This window comes from Camellia sinensis, chromosome 5, assembly GCF_055761805.1.
Source record: "Camellia sinensis isolate YWXY chromosome 5, ASM5576180v1, whole genome shotgun sequence".
In the NCBI taxonomy this organism is placed as follows: domain Eukaryota; kingdom Viridiplantae; phylum Streptophyta; class Magnoliopsida; order Ericales; family Theaceae; genus Camellia; species Camellia sinensis.
In genome coordinates this window covers 80,181,643-80,199,524 of record NC_138965.1, presented here as the reverse complement: position 1 = coordinate 80,199,524, position 17,882 = coordinate 80,181,643, and positions in this window count along the sequence as shown.

The window sequence follows — 17,882 nt, the reverse complement described above, 5'->3', positions numbered from 1 at the left end:
GTCATGCTTCTTTGAGTTCGAAATATGATAAGAAGTAGGACCATGCTTACATGTGTCCAAGAACCCCATGCCATGCACTGTCTGTTCTCTGTTTTGCTGTCAAATTGTCTGCTGCAGGAAGTTTCTGCCGACCGGCAGAATTTAGTGCCGACCGGCACTATCTGGAGTGCCGATGAATCTGGTAAAGTGCCGACGGGAATTGTGAAGTGCCGGCGGAAACTCTGTCTGGCCGGTGGTGCTCTGCAGAATGCAAGGAACTTGCTTCAGCACTTTGGTAATTTTCAGAAAGACAAGACAGTACAAACAGAGGCGACAAGAGTGTAGCACGGGTTTTCCGGGCAGGACGGATTCGAGCATGCATCATCTACGCGCCCCGAGGCAGAGGCTGTGGCCACCCTCTTTATTCTTTTGCTTCCTCTTTTTAATTAATTAGGAATTTTTGTAATAATTTTATTTGTTCATTATTTTGGGACTGTAATATTCATTCGAGCCCTCTGAGTGAGGGTAAACATGTAATAAGTGTGGGTGAGTGTGTGTATGTCTTCCAATCCCCATTTCTTTCTTCCCTTTTATTTACCAGCTTATGATGGTAGATTAGGGCATTTTGAAATTAGCATACCTTATGATATGCATGCGTGCATTCATGCATCTGTTAACATGCACCGGGCTCGGTACATCATGCTAGACGCATTCGTATTTTCAAATTCCAAAATTGAATACATGAATTAGTTGGTTGCATATCGTATGCCATATCTAGGTTAACCGAGCCTAACTAAAATTGTACCTTGTATGTGTTGCATTAGGCAAAATAACATGAACTAGGACATGCATGTTTGCTAACTAGTTTACTGTTTTGGCACGGAGTACAATGTAAGTATTTTTGCTTTAGCATCCAGTATGCGTGTGAATGTTGCCATGACAGTATGATTACCATGAGGCTAGCTGCCTATGTGATATAACTGCTTGAATGCCTGTGGATGGAGGTTGAATTACCTAAATTGGAATAATGCATTAAAACTGTGAGTTTTAAGCCCACTAGATAGTGGCAAAATCATCTTTTCTAAAAGCCCACTTAAGGGTGGCAAAATCTGCATTTTAGCCTACTTGCGAGTAGCAAACAATTTTCAAAACAAACGTGAAATGTTTTGTTCCAAATTGGGTGATTTGGTCTATACTTGTTTGCTGCGCGCACAACATAGTAATTCTAGGCTAATAACCGGTTTAAGAACACATAACGTTTTCAAAATTGGATATCACGGTTAGTAGAGGCCGGTCTTCGGACCGGGCGAAAGGGGGTGCTCATAGCTGACCTTCCCCGATCGTACCCAAGCTCCCGAGCCGAGACAACTCCGGTGATGACGGACATGTGGCCTTCGGCACCGAGTCAGGGTTTCCTAAATTCTCCCAAAATAAAATATTTAGGTGGCGACTCTGTATCTGGCAAAGCAGTCCATGTTTGGCACTACTTTTTTCAAAAAATCTGTTTCTCAAAACGATTTGCCAGATTTGGACTCTTTGGTTCAAGATTAAGAACCGTGACACAAAATCGAGTCCGAACTGTAGCATGAGTCCCACGCGGGCGCTGTTACAGGCACTACCTGTTAGCCCACTCTATAATGTTGGTTTCACGATTGGATCCCATCAAATATCTTTTCGAGAAACCAACACTTACGGGTAGGCTAGCTCGTTGGCTGCTGTTGCTCTCCGAATTTGATTTGAAGTATGTAACACGCAAGTCAGTAAAAGGAAGAGCGGTAGCAGAGTTCCTTGCCGACCACCCGATTGAGGGGGATGAAGCGGTTGAGTACCTATTCCCAGATGAAGCCATTCTGCACGTCGAAGATGAAACTTGGACGATGTATTTTGACGGAGCGTCAAACCAGTATGGATATGGGATAGGGGTGTTGCTGATAGCGCCTGACGGTTCCCGTATCCCTTTAGCATTCAAGCTCCAGTTCAAAGTCTCGAACAATGAAGCAGAGTATGAGGCATGTATTGCTGGCCTGGAAGCAGCCCTAGAACTAGGGGCAAGACGGTTGGACGTCATTGGGGACTCAAACCTTGTTGTGTCTCAAGCAAAAGGAGATTGGAAAGTCAAGGAAGAAAGGATGATAATTTACCACCAAACCTTGGATTTGTTAATTCCTTGGTTTGAGAAGCTAAATTTCACCCACCTCGTAAGAGAGAACAACAGGTTTGCAGATTCACTAGCAACTCTATCTTCCATGATAGACATCCCGTCCGGAGTCCGGATGCGTCCAGTCATTATTGACCAAAAGTTTGCGCCAGCATATGAGTCGATTTCCGCCATAGATGAGGCTCAAGACGGCAACCCCTGGTACTGCGACATCTGGAACTTCTTGGAAAAGGAGACGTATCCACTAGGGGCAAATGCCAAGGATAAGAGGGCCATCAGAAGAATGTCTGCTCAGTTTATCATCTGTGGGGGTAAGCTGTACAAAAGGGGTCATCTGGGAATGCATAAGCTCTGTGTAGAAGCTGAAGAGTCGAAGCGCCTGATGGAGGCCATCCATGGAGGGGAGTGCGGTGCACACATGATTGGAGTAATGCTGGCCAGAAAGATCCTCAGGCAGGGCTACTACTGGTCAACCATGGAGGAGGATTGTATTAGTTTTGTTCGGCGATGCCACAAGTGTCAAATTCATGCAAACCGCATGAACATCCCGCCGTCAAAGCTGTACAACATGACTTCGCCATGGCCTTTTTCAGTTTGGGGAATTGATGTGATCGGAGCTGTTACCCCGAAGGGGTCAAACGGGCATGAGTTTATCCTGGTAGCGATAGATTATTTCACAAAGTGGGTCGAGGCCCAATCATATGCGGTGTTGAAGGCGTCGCACGTCGCAAAGTTCATCAGAAACAACATCATCTGTCGCTACGGGGTGCCAAACGAGATAATTTCAGATAATGGTTCCCACTTCAAGAAGGAAGTGATAGACTTGTTGGAAAAATACAACGTGGCTTTCCATAAGTCATCTACATACCGGCCACAGACCAACGGAGCGGTCGAGGCCGCCAACAAGAATATCAAGCATATACTGCAGAAGATGGTGGGAACCTACCGGGATTGGCCAGACAAGCTGCCATTTGCTCTGTGGGGCTGCAGGACTTCAATCAGAACTTCTACTGGAGCGATTCCGTATTCATTGGTCTATGGAATGGAGGCTGTTCTACCCATCGAGATTGAGGTTCCGTCGTTACGAGTATTGGCTGAGTGCCAAATAGCCGAAGCAGATTGGCAGCAGAGCAGATTTGAAGAACTCATGCTCTTTGATGAAAGAAGACTGAAAGCACTGTACCACATCCAAGGCTATCAACGCAGAATTGCCCGGGCTTTCAACAAGAAGGTTAAGTCCAGGAATCTGAAAGAAGGAGATTTGGTGCTCAAAGACAACCGAGCTCCCATCCACGACCCAAGGGGCAAGTTCAAACCCAATTGGACTGGTCCTTATATCATCAAAGCTATCTGGTCAGGTGGAGCTGTGGTTCTGATGGATCTAGATGGCTTGGAGTTCTCACAACCGATCAATATGGACAAGTTGAAGAAATATTACCCTTGAGAGGCTCGCTAGGCCGAAAACCCGAAAGGGCGACCTAGGCAAAAGCCAGAGCACAAAAAATTAGAAAATATAAAAACTGAGCTCGCAATGTTGAAAACCCGCAAAGGGCGGCCTTGGCAAAAGTTAGAGCGCAAAAGGAGAGTGAAAATACTCAAGTGAACCTCGGCCTGAACTACGTAAGGCTTGATTCCCATCTTTGGGATACGTAGGCAACTTCACCTTGAAGTTCAGCCATAAACTTTTCCCTGATCAACTCTGTCCATTTTGATCATCTCAGTCATCTTTATCCATCAGCATTTATCGCGATCTCCGGTACAGTGCTATTCAGACTGGGGGCAACTTTCCGTTGCCGCGACGGTGCAAAGTTACTCAGACTAGGGGCAACTTTCCGTTGCCTTGAAGTGCCGCATTGTTCTTCAGACTAGGGGCAACTTTCCAGTTGCAGGGATCTGGGGTTGTGCATCTCAGTGACAGATCTTCGGCGTGTCCAGTTCTGATCCACATCGAAAATAGTTTTGAAAAGTTTTAATAAAAGTCGACTTTGTTCAAATTAATCTTTTTACGACTAAGACCATTTTTGGACCAAAGCGGAAAATTTTCAGTACCACAACCTTTAATTTCATTGATTTCAAAACAAAGTTCTCCTGCTCTTGCATACAATCGAGGTTGCTTTTTTATTACGTTCATAAAGAAAACTTGAAAATACTAATAAAGCAATAAATTTGGGGCATAGTTGAGTCAAATATCTCTGCGCCCCCTTCTAGAGCTGGACGAAGCATCTGATGCCAAGCTAGGCCCAACCTGCACCTCCTCGTTGAGCCAATCCAAGCACTCATCGGACAAAGTGCAACTGAAAGTGGAAGCAGGGGCCAGGAGCTCTCTAGTCCTCCATGCTGTGGAATATCGGGCAAGCTGTGCACCCCGGACCGGGAAAGCGGCTGGGTACTCAATCCCCTCCGGTGGGCAGGTCTGATCATGACCGAACTGACGCAGGAACCGGAACGGAAAATAGAATACGCAGTGGGTTAGACCAATCAATTGGATCCCAATCAGCCGGGACATACTATAGCTCATTGCCGGGAGGTTGAGCCAAGGACAACGCCAAGCAATGCGGTCTGCGGAAAAATTGCACATCCAATCAAACCACCACCTTTCGTCAAGAGCATTGACTAGGCGCTGCCGAAAGAAGTAGCCTCGAGCTGAATAGGCCGGGCAAGAGTCCACAACCTGCAACTTGTTCATTAACCATACCTGGGGGAGGGATGGAAAATGAGAGAATAAAGAATAGAGAGATGTACGATGAGAGAAAAGTAAGACAAGGGTTTTGTGAGAAAAAAAAAACGAGCCTGAGGGTCGAGTGATGTGAGCAGATATATATGTAAGGTTGGGTGGGAAACATTACCTGCAGCAGCAGTAGACTCCCAGCAAACCTAGTCGCCTCCCGGCGATAGACAGAATCTAAACCCATCAGCGTCTCGGCCAAGGTCATAGCGATGCAGCTCTTTCCCTCTCTCAAGCCTTGGGCAACTTCAATCAGGCGAATGCTAGCTCCGCCGAAGCCCGAGGAAAGCAGAAAGTGAGACAACAAACACAAGCAGAGGGCGTGCTGCCGGAAACCCTGCCAATAATGGTTGCTGCGGTCACTGGCGTCGGAAAAATGATGGATCAAGCCGAGGATGTCCAGTTCCCCACTATAGATCAGAGATTGAGCGTCATGCGCCGTGAGCCCACACATCCGCCCTAAAGCCTGGGCGTGGCCAAAACGGAGCTGGGGCAAGATCACTTCAGAGTATTCAGACTCCATCAAAACCTGAAAATCTTCGAAAGTGGGACATACCTCTTGGCCGCCGAAGCTAAAAACGTGCGTCACTGGGTTCCAGAACCTTGCCGCGGCATGGAGAAAAGGGAGATGTAGCGGAGTACGGCTCAGCGTGAATAGTGCATTCAAACCGAAACCCCGGAAGTTCAGCTTTTCCGAGCCATCTAGAGAGGAGATCCAAGATGTGAGATTTTCCGCAAGAAACGCCTCCATCTTTGTGTAAAACTAAGATGAAATGAATGTTCCCGAAGTTGAGGCTTTTATAGAGGGAAAAACACTATTCACGGGGACACGTGTCAAAAACTAGGTGGCTGCAGGAATAAGTGGCCGGCCGGCCACCTTTTATGGCTGGCCGGCCATTTGCTTTTTACAAAACTGGCCGGCCGGCTCCCAAAGGTGGCCGGCAATGCTCCAGTGTATCTCCTTGGCCCTGTTTTACCCTTCGAGGGAAAGTTTCAAGCATTTCCATGCAACGGGAGAGTCAAAGGCCTTCATTTCCCTCTGTTTCGGATGCGTTTCGGTGCCCAGATCGTCCGAAGTACACTCTGTTGTTGCTGAGTTTTGTTTATCAAGTTGTTGTTTTGATTATCGAGTTGTTGTTTTGATTATCGAGTTGTTGTTTTGCTTATCGAGTTGTTTGTCGAGCGGACGTGTTTCGTGTTTTCGAGTCATTGCTCTCTGATTAAACAATCTTTGTTTAAGTCTTGTTTATTTACGTTGTCAACACTGTTGTATTTTGCTTATTGAGTTGTAAACTTCCTAAGGTTCTGTTATATCTTAGTAAGTTGAGTTGCTTAGTTTGTTGCGTCGGTTCACTACCTGACTTGGTGATTACACAATGCGCATTCCCATTCAATTTCATTTTTGTGCAAAATAAAATGATGCGATACGATGCTAAAAGTTTAAAATGCAAACACCTTTTCAAAAGTTGTTTCATTCCATCATGTTTTACAACGAACAAAGGTACAAGTTTTACAAAAAATAAAACTACCTAACAATGTGCAAAGTGCTACAAACTACTAGCAAAAAGAAAAATAAAGCAGGAAACAGCAGCATCAATGCTCTCAAGAGCAGTAATAAGAGGCCCTCTTCGTCCTCTTCTGCGGAACGGACTCTCCGCCACCATCATCATCGCCATCGTCATCCGAGTCGGAGCTGTCATCCCCTGGATCCCCCTCAGCCTCGTCTCCACTCCCGGAACCAAGGCCGGAGCCTCCCTCCTCAGCAGATGTCTCTGGCTGACGGTCGGTAGCCTCCTCCTCCTCCTCATCATCCTCCTCCTCCTCCTCCTCCTCATCAGGCTCCGCCTCTATAACGTGAGCCCTGCGTCTGCGGACAGGCCCAGCCCCCTGAAAAGGCCTAGATGGCCCAGCTCCTCGGAAAGGCCGGGATGGCCCAACCCCCTGAAAAGGCCCGGATGACCCAACTCCGTGAAATGGCCCAGATGGCCCAGCTCCCCAAGGAGGCCCAGGTGGCCTGGCCTGCGGCTGACCGGACCATGAAGGCATCTGAAAATAAAGAGTTCAACTCAAATACATCAGTCCAAATATATACATCAGATGCAGATACAAGCAAAGACTACGTGAAGTGGGCGCATGTAAATATAGTGTACAAGTGGGGTGTGTGTCAGATGTGCTCTACACAAGTAGTCTATCGATGCAGTAGAAATCAGCATGTCATCAGAAGTATGATAAATGCCAGAAAACTAAAGGGTACCTGAATGCCCGCGATAGACAACCGTGCCTCCCTCCGCAGGACCATGCCCTCGAGTGTGGCCACCGGTCCAACCACCTCCTCCATGTACCCTCGCGGTGGCTGCAAATATGAGCTCATAATCATCAGTGAATGAAAGAATGTGTAAACGTCTGAATGATGAATGAAAAACAGTAGAGCATACCAGCGGTGAGTCAGGATCAATGGCGTATCGATCACTGGGCATCGGAGGCTCTAGCGGGATCGGAGTCGGAGAGATAGCCCCATACTGCCACGCCATCAACTCAGTTGGCATATCTGGCCATCCAGGATGAGGATAAGTCGGCGGAGTCGGAGGAACCGGTCTACCCCCACCTCTAGATGTACCAGCCCCGCTGGTAGAAGGGGCGTCTGCAGCCCGAGCCCGGACCTGGCCCGAGGATGACATACCGGCAGACCTCATCATCGGGGTGCGAGCTCCCGTCAATGGAGGCATCAAATATGTGTGACGGTAAGTGGTGTAGTCCCCCTCCTCAAGATATAGTAAAGCATCACTACCCAGCATGGCGCCGACTACCTTCGAGAAAGAGAGCCTGTCAGCAGTCCGCATACTGACTGGGGGTACTGCGGGAGGATCCTGAGAAAGATACCCCCATACCTGACGCAGAAAGCGTTCCCCCAGAAACCATGCCCTGCCAACCGGCCCTTCGAGCAGGACCCTATACTGGGAGGTGCCCGATCCTCCGGGATACTGAAATCGGAGACCATCACCCAAGGGTGCCCAAGGCTGCCATGTAATCTGCGGATGATAAATGCATAAACCAATCAGAAATCGGGAATATACAATGCAAATCAAAGATGAAAATGAAAGGAACTGAAAGTTCTGAAGTACCTCCGACTGTCGCACAGTGTCAAAATACTGTCGCAAGTAAAGGAGAGACTCTCGGCGTCTCGGCCGGTGCGGGCCCTCGAATACCAATGAATATGGGGTCATGGGAGGCCCTGCCACCTCCAACTCTGGGCCTAATGTCGGGAAGTATACGTATACCCATAACTGAGAAAAGCAGTGCAAAATATAAATACAAAATGCTGAGGGCAAAATACAGGCTGCAAAGCGCGCCGTGTGTGCAATGGACAAGTAATGAGGAGCAGAAATGTAAATCAAGGGGACAGAAAATACCTCTCAGGCTCTCCAGTAGCCGTCAAGTAAATCTCCCTGCCCACGGGATGTCGCGCTCATATAGCAATAAAGGGTAGCCAGGCCGGCGCCACCCCAGTCATATCTACTGACCTGTGATAGGTCAACCAGAGCGCTCAACAGATATAACCCGACTGTGTTCCCTCTATCGGCGAATAGGGTAGTCCCGAAGAGGAACATAAGGAAACCACGGGCGTACTGCTCCGTCTCCTCAGGAGTCTCGGGCACCATCTCCGCCCGCCAAAAATGGGAAGAGAACCAAGTGTATCGGACTCTCCCAGAAACCCTGTCAACAGGCGGGCGAGCCCCCAATAGATACATCCAAGCGGCCTCCCACTCGCCCATGTCCTCATCATAAGGGATGGACCAACCTCCTGTGTCCAGGCCGGTCAGCACAGCAAAGTCCAGAGGCGTCATGGTCATGTTTCCAGTGGCAGAGAAATGAAAGGAGTTGGTGGTGTCCCACCATCTCTCTACCAAGGCTGCCATCAGTGCCCTCCTGGCAGGACAACATGATAATCCAGCGCAGAAGGTCCCGAATCCTGCCAAGTCCACTAAATCCCGGACGGCCTCCGGAAGCTCAACGTACCAGTCCCTCGCGGCGGTGGAGCCATATCCCCGTACACCGCGAGAACCAACCTGCGTTCAGAATGAATACATATCTCAGTATAAAAATGAATGAGCTGTGTGCCAATAAAATGAATGAGCTGTGTGCCAATAAAATGAATGGGTTGTGTGCCAATGAAATGAATGGGCTGTGTGCCAATGGAATGCGTGAGCTGTGTGTTCAAAATGTGATGTATAAGCTGTCAGAAAATTTGAAGTTTGGGCTGCGTGTTCAACTTTCAATCAGTGTGGGCTGCGTGTTCACTATTTAATCTGGGCTGCGTGTTCAGAAAATTTGAAGTTTGGGCTGCGTGTTCAATTTTCAATCAGTGTGGGCTGCGTGTTCACTATTCTAATCTGGGCTGCGTGTTCAGAAAATTTGATGTTTGGGCTGCGTGTTCAACTTTCAATCAGTGTGGGCTGCGTGTTCACTATTCTAATCTGGGCTGCGTGTTCAGAAAATTTGAAGTTTGGGCTGCGTGTTCAACTTTCAATCAGTGTGGGCTGCGTGTTCACTATTCAATCTGGGCTGCATGTTCAGGAAATTTAAGTTTGGGCTGCGTGTTCAACTTTTAATTAGTGTGGGCTGCGTGTTCACTATTCTAATCTGGGCTACGTGTTCAGAAAATTTGAAGTTTGGGCTGCGTGTTCACTATTCAATCTGGGCTGCGTGTTCAGGAAATTTAAGTTTGGACTGCGTGTTCAACTTTCAATCAGTGTAGGCTGCGTGTTCAGAAAATTTGAAGTTTGGGCTGCGTGTTCAACTTTCAATCAGTGTGGGCTGCGTGTTCACTATTTTAATCTGGGCTGCGTGTTCAGAAAATTTGAAGTTTGGGCTGCGTGTTCAACTTTCAATCAGTGTGGGCTGCGTGTCCACTATTCTAATCTGGGCTGCATGTTCAGAAAATTTAAAGTGTGGGCTGTGTGTTCACTTTCGAATTCGGGCTGTGTGTTCGACAAATCAGTGTTTGAGCCGTGTGTTCACCTCTTAACTAATGTGTACTGTGCGTTCGCAAATAATTAATGAGCCGAGTGTTCAGAAATTCGAGTGTTTAAACTACATGTTCAGGATGCAAGCAAAGTACTATGTCATAAGCTAAACTGCGTGTTCAAGCATGGCAAAGGTGCGAAATGTACGAAAAATGCAGAAAATGAAGTAAATACCTCTCGGGCCTCATGAGAGAGGTGATGCTCTGGCTCTCGGAGAAGCAGATCCCCAGGTGCTCGCTCGTCAAAGTCAGTGAAATGACGGAAAATGGCACGAGGAAGGACATGTGCCGGCGGAGCCTACCTCCCGGGAATAAAAGGCCGGACCCTCGGGGGTAGAGTCATAGGATCAAAATCGTCTCCGGCACCTGGAGGACCTCCGCCGTGGGGAGAATTACCCGCCATTTTCAGAAAATCTGCAAAAGGAGCAAAAATGAGCAAAAATGAGCCAAAATTGGAAAAAGTCAACAAAAGTCAACTCTCGGGAAATGAAAAAGTCAACAAAAGTCAACCCCTGAGAAAATCTTCCAAATGTTGAGACAAACTCACCTCAAGTGGCGAAAATGAGAAAAGAAGCTCCGAAACCAAAATTTAATCAGTTCAAAGTGCTTGAAACTGACTATTTTCGCGAAAATAACTTGCGAGGGGCGTTGGAAAACGCGTATGGAACTCAGATCTGAAGAAGAAAATGGTGTAGGAGGCAAGAAGAGAGCACTTCTCGGCTGCATTTATAGGCTCAAGGTCTTGGGATGAAGGAGCATGAAGAAAGGAGGTGAAAAAGACCTAAATGCCCCGGATTTGGGCAAATGGCCGGCCGGCCACTCTTTCCAGCCGGCCAGCCAATTCCTTTTTGCAAAAGTGGCCTGTGGCCTCCCCTTGGGAAGATAAATGGCCGGTGGTGTCCCCCACATGCCCACCTAGCTCTCTGCAAATTTTGAGGAAGATTGGAGTTCCCGGGACCTGAAAAGTTCAAGAAAAGTGCACCTTCTGTCGCGAAATGATCCGCCGGCACTTCAGCTTCAAGTTCTGACATATGTCTCATCATCATTCATCGAAATCGAAGCGTATCCTTTTTGAATGTGTTGTAGCCATTCCGGGAAGCGGATCGGAGGCCGTGATCGAGTTGCCTTCGCCGAAACACGCATTTCCATTGCTCGTTGTTTCATAACAAACGGGCACGTTGACTTATGCTCGCTTTGCACTATCATGCACATAATTCGCATTTTCATGAGCATACTTGCATTGTTATGCACATTTCTTAATATTGCCATACCTCTGTGTTTGAGCATGCGTTGTCACGCATGTTCCACTCTCGCATCGCAATGCATTCACTCACCGGCACTGCGTGTGTCAAACTTTCAAAATCGCATTGAATATATGTTGGAAGCATATTGTACTTGTTGAATTTCTCTCTTTTTGCAGGCACGATATTGTATGTACGGTTCATTTGAGGCTGGTGCGACCAGACGAATCGCGCAGGTATCGTATCTTCTCCGTGTGAGACGTGGTGAGGATTGAATGATTCTCTACATTCTTAACTGCATAAAATGTAGTTGTTGCTTTGCATTCTTGCTTAAAACTGTTGCATCTATTTGCGAATACTTGCTTCATTACAGCTTGCTGCATTCGCATGATCATGAGTGATGTTCGGCTTCGCGTAGCATATAAGTCCAACTTTCAAAACCGGCTTTGCGTAGCGTATAAGTCCAATCTTCAAAATCTTCTTGCATTGTTTTGCATCTTGCCCCCCTGCCTGCGGGCACGCCTGCGGGCGCATCTCTGTTTATCTCGTATGTTTGTCTAAGTCTTCGGCCTTGTCAAAAATGGGTCGTCTTGGGGCTTTGACATTCACTCCCGTCACTTGTGACTTCCGAGTTCTGTCAAAGAGGGGCAACTGTAGACACCCCATTTTTGACTGACCTTAAGACTCAGACGTCACCAGTTGAGCACTCGGTGATATTGCATGTTGTGCTTGTTCAGAAGTCTCAGAGTCGCGGCTGCGAGCCCTGCCTCCGGACTTCCGAACTCTCTACTGTGCCTTGCCTCGGTTTGCGAACCAGAATCGGTTTTCTCTGTTTCTTTTCCTGAGGGGAGGGAGAGGTCCCGCAGACCATCTCTCAGTGGCTGTGGGCTACATTTTGTGGCTACAGGTCATTTTGCCCATTTCAGGGCCTGGTTCCCGATTTTCTGAGCCGTCAGGCCGTGTGCCTCGGTTCGGGACCACTTAACCATCTCCATTTGCTCTGATTTTTGGCATACATCTTATTTTCTCCCTTTCAAGGGACACTGGGGTCTGAGAAACCCACTTCGTGGCCGAATGCCACTTTCGGTGCTTAACAGCCCATTTTCGGGACCCCGAACTGCGCGTTTTGGTCCCCGAACATTCGTTTTGCATCGGTTTTTGTTCATTTTTGGCAGGTACCCCTGTTTTATCACCGGGAAGGTCACTGAAGGGTGGGAGGCCAGTAATTGTTGCAGCAACCAGTTACATATCCTCCGACGCCCTCCGACGCCCGTTTTTCACACTTCCGGGCTAATGTTGAACAACCTGGGCCTACTTTCTTGAACTTTGAACCACATATCTGTGATTTACACACTTGGGAGGATCCTAAAAGTTGGTGGCCGGCCAGTAATGTTGCCTGACCCTTTTGAACCCCTCCTTCCAGGCTAATGTTGAACAACTTGGGCCCTTTTTCTTGAATTTTGAACCACATATCTGTGATGTACACACATGGGAGGACCTTAAAAAGTGGTGGCCGGCCACTATTTCAACTTGACCGTTTTGACCCCTAGCTGGCCGGCTAGGTGGGGTGGCCGGCCGGCCACCTGGAGCTCCAAAAAGGGGCCGGCCATGTTCCTCTCAATATCCACTTTACAGCTGTATAGCTGTTTCCCCCAGAAAATATCCCAATCCGGGAGATATTTTGTGGGGGAAAACTTGCCTAATTTTCCCCCACCTTTGCCCCTCCTTTACTCCCTCTTTTTTGTCCTTATAACCAGCAGGTGATATCACATTTAGGGGTTAGAAAAAATTGCTTCAAGCCTTGATACACTTATCTCACTCCATCTCTCTCATTTTCCTTGAAAACTCCTAAGCTACGCCTCATTTTCTTCATCACCACCAAGCTCTACCACCACCACTCCATTCTAGCAGCAAGGGGAGGAATTCCAGCAGCTAAGAGGCAACAAATTTGGTCCAAGAAGCAACAAAAGTATTGATCTTCAAGGGTGAGTTCATTTTCCCTCTTTTCTAGTTCATTTTTGCACCATTCCTCTAGCCATCATGCTTACTGTTTTGAGCTCCGACCAAAATTGAAAAGGTCACTTTTTTGAGCTCATTTTCATGTCTCATTAAGGGCTCAACCCTGTTTGAGCCCTCCATCTTGCACTTGCTTCAATACCCTCTTTGTATGTCAATATTTTGCATGCCTTTTCTAACCTACGTGTGATCTATTTTGGAGTTTCCCATGAACTGTAAGTAGCCTTATTTTGAGCCCCTCTTCAACATTGAAGAAGGGCTCATCTTTGTTTGGGACCTCCATGTACCACTTGTCTTTATATCCATCTTTGGTCCCCTATTCTTGTATGACTTGGCAGCCTATCTTGGTTCCATTTTTGGTCATTTTACAGAGCTAGAAAAGTTCTTATTTTGGCCCATTCTTCATGTTTCATTAAGGGACTTTCATGGTTTGAGGCATATTTTATACACTTCATGTTATATCTCTCTTTTGGTCCCCATTTTTGCATGTTTTGGCAGCCTATCATGCTTCGGTTTTTGGCCTTTTTACAGTACTAAAAATAGTCTTATTTTGGCCCATTCTTCATATTTAATTAAGGGTCTTTGGCTGTTTGATGAATATTTAGTATACTTTGTGTTATAGCCACTTTTGAGCCTCATTTTGCATTGCATTTCTAGCATGTTTGCATACTGTTTTCGGGTTTTTACAGTTCTGTAAATATGCATATTTTTGGTCCCTCTTCAATGTTGTAGAATTGAATTTTTCAGTTTGGGCTGTGCATATACCACTTGCCTCTTTGGCCACCTTTTGGCCCATTTTCTTGCATAAGAGCTTAGCCATATCTATATTTGTTTTTAGGGTTTTTACAGTTCTGTAAATATGCCTATTTTTGGTCCCTCTTCAATGTTGTAGAAGGGAATTTTTCGGTTTGGGCTTTGCATATACCACTTGTTTCATTGTCCTCTCTTGGCCCCTATTTTTGCATGCCATTGTTGCTCTATCTTTGCTTGCTGTTTGGCCATGATTTGTACTGAAAAAATGCTTATTTTTGGGCTGCCTTGCTACTGTCTCTTCATTTCATGTCCATATTGTGCATATTTGGTATAGCTATAGGCCATTTCGGGTGCCAAAGTCCATGTTTCGGGACTATTCCATGCATCGGGTGTACTTTCGCGTCGTTTCGGGGCTGTTTTCCCCCACATTTCAGTGCTTAAATTCCATTAGCATGTTTGCATTCTATATGCCATTTCCATGCCATTGCATTGCGTATGCCATCGCCTCGGTTTGCGTGCCCGTGTGCACGCATTTCGAGGCACTTCATTTTCATCCATCGGCCTCTTATGTGAGTGTGGCTGAGGCTCTCTCATGTGAGTATAAGTCCATGTTGCATTCTATATGCCATTTCCATGCCATTGCATTGCGTATGCCATCGCCTCGGTTTGCGTGCCCATGTGCACGAATTTCGAGGCACTTCATTTTCATCCGTCGGCCTCTTATGTGAGTGTGGCTGAGGCTCTCTCATGTTAGTGTAAGCCCATATCCTATTTCCATGTCATTTGCATTGCATTCTGTCATTTTCTTGGTTTGCGTGCCCGTGTGCACGCATTTCGAGGCATCTCATTTTTACAGCATAGTGCATACTAGGTTGTATCTTAGATCGCATTCTGTCATTTTCTCGGTTTGCGTGCCCGTGTGCATGCATTTCGAGGCATGTCATTCCATAACATTGTGTATGTTAGAATTGTATCTTAGTTGCATTTCATGCATGTCATGCATATTGCATCATGTTCGGAATAGGAGTTAGCCCAGGCACGGGAAACGAGGTGCATTTCGTACTCCGAGTGACGAAATGTGTCTCAATTCCCCAGTCACCGACACTCCGGATCATCCATGATGGAGTTAGGTCTTGTTGTGTTTTCATGTGCATTCATTCTATATTGAATTGTGCAATTCGACTCCTCGGCCATCATGCCTCGGTATGCGTGATTGGTGGCACGAGGATCGAGGCATGTATATATTTGTGAAAATACATTGCTATGCCCCTTTCCTGCTCTCTGTTGCAGCAAAATGAAGAATCAGCAACTTTTCGGGACTTGGCACGCGTTTCAAGAATAACTGCTAAACAGAGGCTAATTGGGGCATCCCGGTGGATTTCCGCCCAAGACAACCCGGACATGCATCATCCATCAGAAGCAAGGCAGTCCCTGGCTTGCATGCCAGTTTTATTTATTTTCTTAGTTAATTTGTTAATTAATTAGGAATTTGTACATTATTCGGACTGTATTATTTGGACTGTAATATTCTTTTATTCGGGACTGTATTATTTATTCGGACCCTCTGCGCAAGGGCACAACTGTAATAAGTGTGCGTAAGTGTGATGTATGTCTTCCAACCCCACGTCTTTCACCCTTTATTTACCTGCTTATGATGGTTAGATTAGGGCCTGTTTAAATTAGCATACAGTATGATAGCATGTTTGCATCATTCATCTGTTTTTGCATGCACCGGGCTCGGCGCATCATACTAACTGCATTGTATTTTCAATTCCAAATTGAATACATGTTAGCTGTAGCATTCCATACGCCATGTTTAGAATAGCCGAGCCTACTATAGTTGCATCTTTGCATGTGTTGCATTAGGCATTTCTGTATACCTAGGATCATGCATGATTTCTAATACAGTTTTTGTTTTGGCTTGGAGTGCTCGGTAAGCTTTATGCTTTAGCATCCTTGCATGTGTGTGAGTGCTGCCATGAATAGCATGCTTACCATGAGGATATATGCTTATGTGATATAACTGCCTAAATGCCTGTGGGTGAAGGTTGGGTAACTTAAATTGGAAAAAATCATCAAATGTTTCAAGCCTACATACGGGTAGCAAACCATTTTAAAAAAAAAGCGAACATGAAATGTTTTGTTCCAATTCAGGCGATCCAGTCTATACTTGTATACTGTGCGCATCACATAGTAACCTAGGCTAATAACCGGAATAAGAACATACAATGTTTTCAAAAATAGATATCATGGTTAGTAGAGGCCGGTCTATGACCGGGCGAGCGGGGGTGCTCACGAAGTGACCTTCCCCAATCGTACCCAAGTTCCCGAGCCGAGGCAACTTTGGTGATGACGGACACGTGGCCTTTGGCAACGAGTCAGGGTTTCCTAAATTTCCCAAAATAAAATATTTAGGTGGCGACTCTGTATCTGGCAAAGCAGTCCATGTTTGGCACTTCTTTCAAAAATCTATTTTTCTCAAAACTATTTGCCAGATTTGGACTCTTTGGTTCAGACTTAGAACCGTGACAAATTTGAGAGTCCTGAGCTGTAGTGACCCCAAATGAACAGAACGGGAGCTCACCCTCCCGGGGCGTTCGGGGGACGTCTACAGGGCCTAAAATTGTACAAGACACCTCTGAAAAGATCAAAACTATTCGGCAAAGGCTCAAAACAGCTCAAGACCGACAGAAAAATTATGCAGACGTTCGGAGAAGACCTCTTGAATATGAGGTCGGCGACCATGTGTTCATTCGAGTTTCTCCGATGAAAGGCCAGGTCAGATTTGGGAAAAAGGGCAAGTTGTCGCCCCGTTACATTGGGCCGTTTCAAATTTTGGAGAGGCTTGGTCCAGTTGCTTATAGAGTTGCTTTGACACCGGGATTCGAGCAAATCCATAACGTGTTTCACGTGTCGATGTTGAGGGGTTACCTCCGAGACCCGTTACATGTGATTGATTACCACCGGGTAGCTATTGATGAGAATATGGAATACACAGAGTGGCCGGAAAGAATCGTTGACCGACGAGTGAAAGAATTGAGAAACAAGTCCATCCCAATGGTGAAAGTAGAATGGAAGGAACACTATGGGACGGATGCTACGTGGGAAAAAGAGGAGGAAATGCGACTACACTATCCACATTTGTTTCCCGATGAAGGTAACCTAAGTTTGGAGGACCAAACTTCCTAAAGGGGGGAAGACTGTGATACCCCTGTTCTGTATTATGCTAATTGGCCCTTAATTTGTTTATGGGTATGTGTTTAGCATGATTTTGTGTGCCATTATGTGAATATATATATATATATATATGATTTTGAAGTTTTATCTGTTCATCGTAGGAATACCTGTTTGAATAGCCTGCTTTGGAAATTAAATTGAGGGCCTTATCGGCCACAGAACCCGAAATTGATTACGCCATTGTGTTTGGCATAATTTTTAGAGCCTACGGTGAAATTTAATTGAAAAATTGATTTGGACCAGATTAAGTTGATTAAGTTGGTAAAATGGGTGCCCAATTACTCTCTACTAGTATATTGTGACTTAGTGGGGCTTGTTGTATATGAGCACTACTCAATTAAACTCCCTCTCTAATTCTCACTTGGCTGATATACACTCTAAGGAGAGGAGAGGGCCGGCCATTAGAGAGAGAGAAGAGAGAAAAATCTGTGTTTGATCTTGAGGGCTTGGAATCTTGAAGTCCAACTCAAATTGGACCATAGATTAAAGAATTGGACTTCTAGGTAAGCCATTGACTCTTGAAATTATGAATTGAACTTGTAATCTTGTGAGTTCAAGAGTTGTTTGTGATCAAGGGCATGTAATAAGTTGATTTGTGTTGAGTTTGAAGTCTTGGAACTCATGCATGTAAGAAGTTACTTTGAATCTGCATATTTGAGCTTGAAACACATGATTCATGTAGAGTTTTGGTTAAAGCTCATGTTGTAATCCCCATTTGTACCATCTAAGTTGAGAATGATGAGCATCTCC